General features: G+C 45.1%; 1 protein-coding gene across 1 annotated transcript in view; it reads right to left on the bottom strand.

Moving 5' to 3' along the window:
* SLC23A2 (solute carrier family 23 (ascorbic acid transporter), member 2) overlaps window positions 1-10,616 on the bottom strand; it is a 90,783-nt gene extending 80,167 nt beyond the window's left edge. The window contains exon 1 of the mRNA XM_004687194.2: window positions 10,489-10,616. The gene's annotated coding sequence lies outside the window, so the exon portion shown is untranslated. The remainder of the gene's footprint in view (window positions 1-10,488) is intronic.
* Window positions 10,617-10,899: the final 283 nt, after the last annotated feature.

The raw sequence follows: 10,899 nt of genomic DNA, 5'->3' as shown, positions 1-10,899 counted from the left end.
TGCTCCCCACTCTGTCTCTGGTGAAGCCTCTCATCTCCACCCCCCTACACCTCTGACCTACACTCCAGTTCTTGTATGCAAAAATAAATCTTAAAATAAAAAAGGAAGAAAAGGAAGGGAAAAACCCTTTCCCTCTCGGTGCTGGGAACTGAGTGCCTGCACTCCTCTGCGGACTAACTGGGGGCTTGGCCACCACCACCACCGTGGGCTTTGGAGACCTGGGAAGTCCCACAGGCCTCCAGATGCTGAACGATTACCTGGTGGGGGCCAAAGCTACATGGAGGCGTGAGTGCCCAAGTATTTGAAGCAGCTGCCAACCCACCACCTGCCAACCTTTACCATGCCCTATGTGGCATAGCCACAACATGTCTTCCAAAGGAAAAGGCAAGTTGGCCAGGGTTGGGCAAGTGCGGCCTGCTGACATGGACGGCACCACAGAAGTGGGGCTGCAGACAGTAAAGAGGACAGGACGTTGGTCGTTTTGGGTCTGAGGAGGAGAAGCGATGAGACAAAGAGGCTATGAGAAGGCCTTGCACAGTGTGAGTCCAAGGAAGCCCTAAAACCTGCACAGCTGAGACCTTGGGGTGCTGGGACAGAGCTGGCAAAGCTAGAGGACAGCGTCAGATGTGTTCCAGCAGAGGCTTAGTTTGGACACAGAATTCTAACTGCGACAGCTCTGGTGGGTGTGCAATGAAGGTGTCTGCAGCACAGAGTGGCTGAAGACAGTCAAGCTGGAACAGATATGCTGGAGGAGCAGACCACCGCTCCCGGGGGCTATAGAGTTCCTGGATGTGGCTGCTTTCAGCGAGCTTAAACACCATCGTGGGTCGTGACCCTTAAAAAAATCTGAAAGACAAAAAAAAAAAAAAAAAAAAAGCGCCGGAAAAAATTCTTTTAATATCTTATTTTTTAAAAAGATTTATTTATTTATGCATACAGAACTGGGGTACAGGCCAGACATGCAGGAGTGGTGAGAGGATTCACCAGAGACAGAGTGGGGAGCAGAACAGGCCGACTGGCAAAGTACACTGCTGAGGGGAGCAGCGGGCGGGTCAGGAGAGGTCTGCCATGCCATGTGGGTCAGCTCCCTGGACGTGGATCAAACTCGTGCTGCAGTGGCTGCAGATAGCTTCATAGTACTGCACTTTAACCCACTGTGCCACCAGGGAGGGCCCAAATATCTGATTTTTTAAATTTAACCCTCTGAGTCAAAAAATATGACCTAAATACTAGGGTGGTGAAAGCAAAAACTTCTAAGATCATGCCCAACGCTGCCTAAGGACACAGCATAACTGTGACTGCCATACCCACCTACGGGTACATAACATCATATAAGCACTTGGTTTGGCAACTTAAAAGTCAAAACATAGTTTACCCTAAGCCTCAGCAACACAACTCCTCAGTATCTACCCAGAGAAATGAACTTCCAGTCCAAACAAAACCCTGTAGCGGTATGTTTGTAGAGGTTTTACTTTCCATTGCCAAACATGAAAATATTCTCCTTCAACTTATGAGTGGATACAAAAACTGCACAAATGCCAATTAAAACAGAGTACCATTCCGTACACCTAAGACCTGACAAAATCTTTAATAACATCAAGTATTGACAAGGCTGTGGATGAACAGGAATTCTTCACTCTATCACCAGAAATGTCAATCGGCCCGCGTGCCTAGAACAACAATCTGGTGACACCGAGCAGGCTGGATGTGCGTACAATGACCCCGCAATGCCACTTCTCAGCCTACTCCACCCTGTTCTCAACAATGCACGACTGAAACATCAACAGAACATGTAAAATAGTGGCTGCCAAAACAGCGCTGTGGACTCTAGACACGTGGGCCAACGTGATTTGAAGATAAATTCCTGAGTAAATAAGTTGCAGAATACTTATCACCTCACATCTTTTATTTAAGAGTTTAAATCATGGGGGGAAGGGGGGGTGAAGAAAGGGGAGAACAAGGCGGGGAGGACACACAATGGACTATGGTAGAGGACTTCAGGTGTCTGATGACGGGGGCGGGGGGGGGGGCAATGACCTTTGAGCCGGTTGTTGTATACACATAGGAAGATGCAAAACCGATGTTTACCCCCAACCAAGATAACCACGCAGTCAGCACTGTATGTGGGTTGACGGATATACAAAAACATGTAACAGAAAAGCAAAGTCATTTAGATGTTTTGTTTTCTTTAAAAGTAGAGAAAAACCAGGCACTCCCTGGTGGCACAACAGGTTAGGATGCAGCACTGCAAACTAGCCGCAGACGCTTCCATGCAGTTCGATCCCCGCCCCAGAGCTGACCCACATGGCACAGCAGACCTCTCCTACCCACCTGTTGCTCCCCTCAGCAGTGTACTCAGTCAACCTGGCTGTGCTGCTCCCCGCTGTCTCTGGGGAATCCTCTCACCGCCCCTACACCTCTAGCCTGTGCCCCAGGTCTGTATGTATAAATAAATCTTTAAAAAGAAAAGTCTCTTTGATAGCAAAAGTAACTGTCACTAACACAGGTTCTCTACTGAATGGGGAGAAAATACTTGACATCCAACAAGGGACTAGTATCTGATGTCTGCAAAGAACTCATACAACTCAACAAAACAGCAAATAAATGAGTAGAAGAGCATAGTGGATATTTCTCCAAAGATGACATACAAAAGGCCAGTGGGCACATGGAAAAGATACTCATTTTTGTCTAGCATTAGGAAAATGCAAATCAAAACCACCTCACAGTGGTCCGCCCGGGTGGCACAGAGGGTTAGGACGCAGCACTGCAAGCTGGCCACATGCGCTTCAGTGCGAGTTCGATCCCCAGACCCGGAGATGTCCACATGGCCCAGCAGACCTCTCCTGATCCGCCTGCTGCTCCCCTCAGCAGTGTAACTCAGCTGACCTGCCTGTTCTGCTCCCCACTCTGTCTCTGGTGAAGCCTCTCACTGCTCCTGCACCTACAACCTGTACCCCAGTTCTGTACGTGTAAATACATCTTTAATAAATAAATATATAGAAAAACCTAAAGCACAGGCTACGTGTTTAAATTTATTAGACCTGGATATCAAGCAGGAGTATTCAATCTTTGATTTTCTTTATACTTGCAATTTCACAATTAAAAATACAAAAAAAAATCAGATGGTTTCATTTAGATTATGAAGAAATCAAAGTCATGGAAAAGACAAAACTCACAAGCTGACTATATATCTGAGGGTTCCAAAGATGAGAGTCAAAACAGGACCCTCCTGGTGGAGAGCACAAGGGACTTGGTGACGGCTCATGGGTGCTACGGTGGTGGGAGAACAGCAGGGACCACACCCAAGCAGAGAATTCAAGTACTGCCCGAAAACAATGATGTAAGAAAATAAAAATCAAAACAACACTAATTAAAAGACACTCTCTGTAAGAGGATATATATATACGTATCTCATATCTATAAAGAATAAATACACTGTAAGTAAAAGTGGCTGTCTCCAAGGAGTGGAACAGGAACCAGACAGGACAGACTTTCCAAGGCTGGCCCCCATGGACCTTCCGGATTTTGTTCTGTGTCTATCCACTATCGCGCTTTTTTTTTTAAAAGATTTATTTATTTATGCATACAGAACTGGGGTACAGGTCAGAAGTGTGCGGCAGTATGAGGATTCGCCAGAGACAGAGTGGGGAGCAGAATAGGCCGACTGACGAAGTACACTGCTGAGGGGAGCAGCAGGCAGGGCAGGAGAGGTCTGCTGTGCCATGTGGGTCACTCCCTGGCCTGCCACACCATGTGGGTCACCTACGGGGCAGGGATTGAACTCATGCTGAAGTGGCTTTACCTTCTTAGTGCTCTGCTTTAACCTGCTGCGCCACCAGGGAGGACCCTGTCTCTTTTTATTATTTTTTTTTAAAGATTTATTTATTTATGCATACAGAACTGGGATAGAGGCCAGGGGTGAGAGGATTCACCAGAGGCAGGGTAGGAACAGAATAGGCAGAACAACTGATATACACTCCTGAGGGGAGCAGCGGGCGAGTCAGGAGAGGTCTGCTGTGCCATGTAGGTCACTCCCTGGCCAGGGTGGAACTTGTGCTGGGTGGCTTTGGAGAGCTTCATATGTGGTGCTTTAGCCTGTAGTGCCACCAGGGAGAGCCTGTCTTTTTTTTCTTTTAATTACAAGTGTATTTGTGGAACCTTCACTTACAATCCCAAACACCTCACCTGTGGGGGAGTAAGTTATCTGAAGTATTTTGTTTGTACTAAGGAAAGGCCGATGCAATCCTGGGGGAGAGTTCAGCCCTGACCAGGCCACAGTTGGGCCATCATCTCAGGACATGGTTTATTTAACCTTCCCCTCTCCAGGAGCTGCACCACTGCTCAAGTCCCATCTTCTCTGAAAACACAAGTGTGTCTCCACAAACCCAGTGGTCAGAAGTCCGTAGTTAGGTACCTCAGGGAGCGATAACTGCTGTAACTACAGTAGGAAAACTTCGGGAATGTGTCGTGACAGTTTACACAAACCATCTGCAGAAACTGCCTCATGTCTTGTGTGGAAGAAAAGAAGGTGGAGATGAATACAGATAGTGTTGCTCAATACTGGGTGAGGGAGGAGGACAGGAAGTTGAGAGAAGGAGCACTTATCTGATCTTTTATTTTCTTAATAAACTAAGTGACCTCCGCGGTTGAGAGGAAGGAGGGTGACACGGGGAAAGGATGAGACTGGGGGGAAGGATGGGTGGAAGAACTAACAGAGGGGAGCAGGGGAAATAATCACAGGTGAGTCCAGAACTTTACAGAAGACACCTTGTTACCTAGTGTTTCTTTGGCAGAGACAAAAAGAAAAACCAGAAAAATTAAATAGAACTCAAGCACTGGGGGCCCTCCATGGTGGCACAGCAGGTTAAAGCACCGCACTTAGAAGCTAAAGCCACTTCAGCATGAGTTTCATCCCCAGCCAGGGAGGTGACCCACATGGCACATAGACCTCTCCTGACCTGCCCACTGCTCCCCTCAGTGTACTTTGTCAGTCAGCCTGTTTTGCTCCCCACTCTGTCTCTGGTGAATCCTCTCTTTGCCCCTAGACCTCTGGCCTGTACCCCAGTTCTGTATGCACAAATAAATAAATCTTAAAAAAAAAACAAAAACTCAAGCACTGTGAGAGAGTGTTAAGTTAGGGTGGGGAAGTAAGGGTGTTGGTGAGATGACAGTCATGTGACTCCCTTTGGGTTACATGGCAGGTTAAGAAAAGGAGGGCAAGAGGAAGTCAGAGACCACCGCTTGGTCCTCCCACAGGAGAAAGAACGAGGACGGACAGGCTGTGTGCAGAGAGCCAGCTCTCCAGGCCCAGGTTCCAGCCGGGCCCAGCAGATGACGAGGCCAGAAGAGCTGACGTGAACGGGAAGTGAGTGTCCTGGAAAGAATCACGTGATTAACAGTGAGGTATAGAGGCCGAAGAAGTCAACACATGAGAACTGGTAGAAAACATGGTGTAAGAGAAACAGCGAGGAAGTAGCTAGGCCTCCAGGAATGTTGGAAGAGCCATCAAGCTGGTGGGCAAGAAAGTACAGGGAGGGTGGTCATCACACCCGATGTGGTCACAGCTGGGTGCTGTCAGCATGTCTCTGGGGGTGAGGGGCTTTCAGCAGTGAGTCACAGGGAGACCCCGACCAGTCTGCAGAACCAACAGACACCTTGGTATTGAAACCGGAGATCAGCAGGCTATCTTTCTACTGAGAATGTGGCAACATCTACAGAATTCCTAGTCTTTCAAATCCGTTTGCATGAATTCCTCAGCAAATCCTTTTTCGACCTCAAATCTCTCCCCTCCCTTCATAGTTCCCACCACAGCGATGATTACAATTTGTACCCAAGTATCCATCTTTATGTATATATAATTTCCTCTTGCATCCATGCTGGGAAATCCATTTTTCTGAATTTACCTGGTTCGTAAGTTTTGGCTAACAAAAAAGGGAGATTTCAAAGACTGACAGATATACCTAAAGATGTATCTGGCAGGCCCTCCCTGGTGGCGCAGCGGGTTAAAGCACAGCACTGAGAAGCTAAAGCTACTTCCACATGAGTTCAATCCCCGCCTGTCCCCGAGGTGACCACATGGCGTGGCAGACCTCTCCTGACCCGCCCACTGCTCCCCTCAGCAGTGTACTTCGTCGATCTGCCTGTTCTGCTCCCCACTGTCTCTGGTGAAGCCTTTCGCTGCCCCTGTGCCTCTGGCCTGTACCCCAGTTCTGTATGCACAAATAAATAAATCTTGAAGAAAAAAAAAAGATCTATCTGGCAAGGCTCCAGGAAGTCAGGATCTCTGGGACACTGCTTTCAGGACACCTGAGACATCCTTCAAAGTCTGTTAGGCTGTAAGAATGCCCTGTAGATTTTTTTTTTTATTTATTAATGTATTCTTACTGCACTGTTCATAGGAATATATATATAAGCTTTCTTAGGAAAAAAAAATGTAAAAATCCAAGAGCAGAAATAAAAAATATCGTTTATGATTCATTCGACATTACCAAAAAATTACTTTTTTTGAATGTCACTTTAAACAGCAGACACTTAGATATACCGCTGGTGGGAGTAATGACTGGCATAACATTTCTAGACAGTTATTTAACAACATCAGTCAAAAGCTCTACAAACACACATAGCCTTTGACCCAGTGATTCTACTCTTAAGGAATTTTAAAAAATAATTAAAATAGGATCAATTTTTTCATTAGGAGCCATGCTCACTGAACTAATGCTTAAATTAACCTAAAACTGCAGGGGGAAATATTTTACTAAGGTCTAAAATTAGAAAAAACGAGGGTTAAAAAATGTAGTTGCAGTCTTCTAACAGAATTTTGTAGGGATTTTTAAAAATCAGTATTCAGTGACATAGAAAATTCTTAATTGTATCAAATGATTGAGGAAAAGGCAGATCCCAAAAGACACACGATAATCCCATTATAGAGGTTCTTCACATAAAGAGAAAGAAATGGCAAAAAAAGTACTAAGTGTTGGTGTCCAGAGGATAAAGCTAAAAGTGACCATTTCTGCCCCTATTTACTATGACATGTGTATATTTTTCATTGTTAAACTCGAAGTCATGCCTGAGGACAAAACTTGGAATAAACTGTTGGCAAAACTAACTAGAACAAGAAATGAAGTTCAAAACCGGCCCTCCCTGGTGGTGCAAAGGGTTAGGACTCAGCACTGCAAGCTGGCTGCAGCCCCTTCTGTGCCAGTGTGAGCTGACTGTTTTCCTTGTCACCATGGAAAGAATGAACATTGCTCAGTTTAACAGGAAAAATGAGCAGGGGAAAGCTGACAGAGCCTCATTTCATCTGTGAGTGTACAGCATGACACAGTCCTTGGGAGGAAGTGACGTATATTATGAAATACCCAAAAATCCAGAGGCTCACAAACTGAAAACATCACTCAGGTAGATCCAGCAAATGGACCTCATCGGTTACACCACCCAGGGCAGAAAACACCAGCCTGCTGGTGCACTGCTGCGCACTGGAGATGGAGCGGCCACGGGGGCCAAGAACAGCGCTAGGGAACAAGAACACACGCCAGACTTCAAAGAGCTACTATGTGAGTATGTTCAATTTTATATTGATTGCATACAGTGTTTTTCATCTATTAGGCTACAAAATGTTAGAATTGGTATTTCCTGCCTTTGACTTTGTTGACTGTAGCTACCTGGAGAAAGCAGATTACTGGATGCGAATCTGACCCTATTTCAGAGACCACAGCCCTGGTCATCACAACCCCACTCCCATCCAGAACCATGTTCTGAGTCAGATTCCACATCACACACAACACGGACATGGCCCTGTATCTCCTTCCAAATGTCTACTCAAACCCTCCCTCCTACTACCCTGCACAGTCAGCTCTGGAGCCCAGCAGGTGACATAACCTTGTTTCTCACACTCATGGCACAGGGAGAAGGAAGCAGGAAGCCAGGTGTGAGAAAGGCCTCGGCAGAAATCTTAGTGCTAACAGCAAAGGTCAAAGGGGGACCAGGCTCTTCTCCAGAAGCTCAGAACCAGACAGGAAGTCTAAAAAGAACACAGGGTCCATCCAAAAACACTCCTCAGATCTACAGGGACTATGGATAATGGTAGGTTCTGGGTTTATTGTTTTGTTTTTTAATGCAAAATAATGCCTGTATTTAAAAAGAATTATCAGTAAAAGGAATGGGACACTTGAGATTTTCTTTCATGCCAAACAAAGCCAGCAAACAACGGGGACAATTTATAAACAGGTGGCCTTAATCCAACACTAACATGTTGATTTTAAAACATCCGACTGAAAAGGCCAGAGTTGTTCTAATGTTTGGAATCCCTTCATAGTAACCGTTACACAACGATCCCATCTTCCTTACCTTCTTATGTAAGCTCTGTAATCACCATCAGTGTTTACGTAGGTTTTTGAAGAGGCCCAATTTCTCTGGGAAATACTTAATTCTCTTGTTGCTACTGATTTAAACCAACACCAAGATGGCACTTTTATGTAACGTGTAGTAATGAGAAAGTCGGATGCTGAAGTGCACAGCAGTCTATAAACCAAAACCAGTACAATTACTGGGCACAGGGAGTGCTCTCAAATCAGCTGCCGAAGAAACCATGGTTTCTCCTCACCACCCACTTTATATTCTAGTCCCTCCATATCTGTGGTAGTTTGATCAACTTCTAAAATGCACTTGAACCCAAACTGGCTGGCCAGTCTGCAAGCCCTGGGTACCAGGCAGGGATGGTGTTCTCAGATTTGAGCATCAGGCAGTGAAGTGTGACTTGATAACAAAAAGGAGCACTGACTAGAGAGCCTTCTCCTTCCTCGGGGTAGGAAGAGCTTAACAGTACAGGTCATTGCAAAGAAATGGACACATGGAACATTTACCATCCAACTGGGCAGTCTGGGACAAGCAGTATATGAAAGAAACGCATCATAAAAAAAAAGTGTGTGAGCTAAAGGAAGAATTCAACAGGGCCAAAATGGTCAGAAATGACTTTTGAAGGATGGAGCTTGGAGCCAGCTTAGGGGGGAGGCCAGAGGGCCCAGCAGGAGGAAGGAGCAGGGCAAGGTGTAGGGTATGAACATAGCACATGACAAGAGGTGAAAATAAAGACCCCTAGCAGGTCATGGGCATCTCAAAGTCAGCATAAATGCAACACAGCTTTATGAAACCTCAGTATCTGGACAGGTGATGAGAGCAGAAGAGTCTAAATCCAGCGCTGGATAATCTCAAAAAGGGAGATTAGGATCAACCCAAGGATCTTAGCTACCAGGGTAATGGAAGCAACAGACAGAAGGATGAAGAGAGGGAATGATTTAAAAAAATTTTAAGCCAGACTTGGTGTCAAGGACCTCTAGAAAAGACCACCAGAGATTTCAGAGAAAAGCTCAAAGAGAGAAAGATTTGGTAAACGGAAACAGAAAGGTCTTCATGGATATCTCCACAGAGAACTATCTTCCCATCAAACTCCATTATCACTAATAAATATTACACTTAAGAATGTAACACAATTTAATGATGACAGCTTGAGGGCGAAAAGCTAAACCTAGGAAAAAGCAGAAAGAAATATACAAAAATGCTCGCAATGCTATCATTAGATGGTAGTATTGATTTGCTTTATAATGGTAGAAGCAAGAGAACTTTCTTACTAACTTTTGGAATTTTCCAAGTTCATTGATAAGTAGCAAGCAGAGATTTATTAGAAATGAAAATAAATCTGGTAAAAGGAATGATGCTTTAAGGGTTTGAAAAAGCTCTTTTAACTCCACCTAAAGAGTGAGATCTTACTGGATGTAAATTAAAAATAAGTAAATAAAGCTAGCGTTGACATAACATTTTACACCCACCACACTGAATAATTTGGTTTTGACAAGACAAAGTGTCTGAGAAAACGTTTATCAGTAGGAGTGTAAATTCTTGCCACTTCTCTACAGGACAGTCCAATGAAAATTGAGTAATAATACACTGCACCCAACAACTTTACTATTAAATATTTACTTAAGTGTATTCTCACCAAAATGTATGTGTAAAGAGCTTCACTGCAATATCGTTTACAAACTGTTTCACTGCAAAAAAATTTAAGTAACTGTCCATCAAGCTCTAGGATGATAGCAATGTTAGGGGGAAAAGCCTTGAGTCTCTTACCCTCAAGCTGATGCCTGTGATCCAAGAGCCCCAAAGCCAGTAGGTATTCAAATATTTGGATAAAAGTCAAAAGCAAGGAAAGAGGAAAATGAAAATATTTCCTTCCTACTTTTGTAATTAATCAAAGGCAAGATGGTGTCTGTTTTTATTTTCTAGTTTAATCTGCTCCCCAAGTGTGTTCTAAAGATGTCCACTGCCTTGGATTTGCCCTCAACAAGTCCATCACTGGCCGTTCACAGTGACCTGCACTGCGACTCGCTGGCAGAAATGCCAAGGGCGGAGACCAGCACTAAAGAGTTCTGGTGCTGAGGGCTGTTGGCAGCTTTATCATGAAACACAGAACAAGAAAGTTGTGTTCAGACGCACCGAAACGCAGCCACGGAGACCTGTCCGTACGCTCTGGGTTACAAGCCAAGCCGCTGAGCTACATTTCCTTGAGCTGCTGAAGTCCAAGCTTGAAACGCACGGTGAGTCCAGGTTAGTAGGATCAAGACCTAGCTAGAGAGAAAAACAGTAAATTAAAATAAAAATAATACACCTGGCAGGAGGCACTCTGGACGACTGATTCTGTTCTCTGCCGCACCCAGTCCTGGAACCCTCTCTTACATTTTTACTCCCTGCACAGAATCACAAAACGCACTTTTGTTTGCTTAAAAAGCTCACTCACGGCCCTCCCTGGTGGCGCAGCGGGTTAAAGCACAGCACTGAGAATCTGAAGCCACTTCCCTATGAGTTCGATTCCCGCCTGCCGCCTGCCCCGGAGGAGACCACATGGCG

The sequence above is a fragment of the Condylura cristata genome, unplaced genomic scaffold, assembly GCF_000260355.1.
Source record: "Condylura cristata isolate star-nosed mole 26May11 unplaced genomic scaffold, ConCri1.0 scaffold00022, whole genome shotgun sequence".
In the NCBI taxonomy this organism is placed as follows: domain Eukaryota; kingdom Metazoa; phylum Chordata; class Mammalia; order Eulipotyphla; family Talpidae; genus Condylura; species Condylura cristata.
The sequence above is the reverse complement of the archived record's forward strand: the minus strand, read 5'-3'. Positions and strand labels throughout refer to the sequence as shown.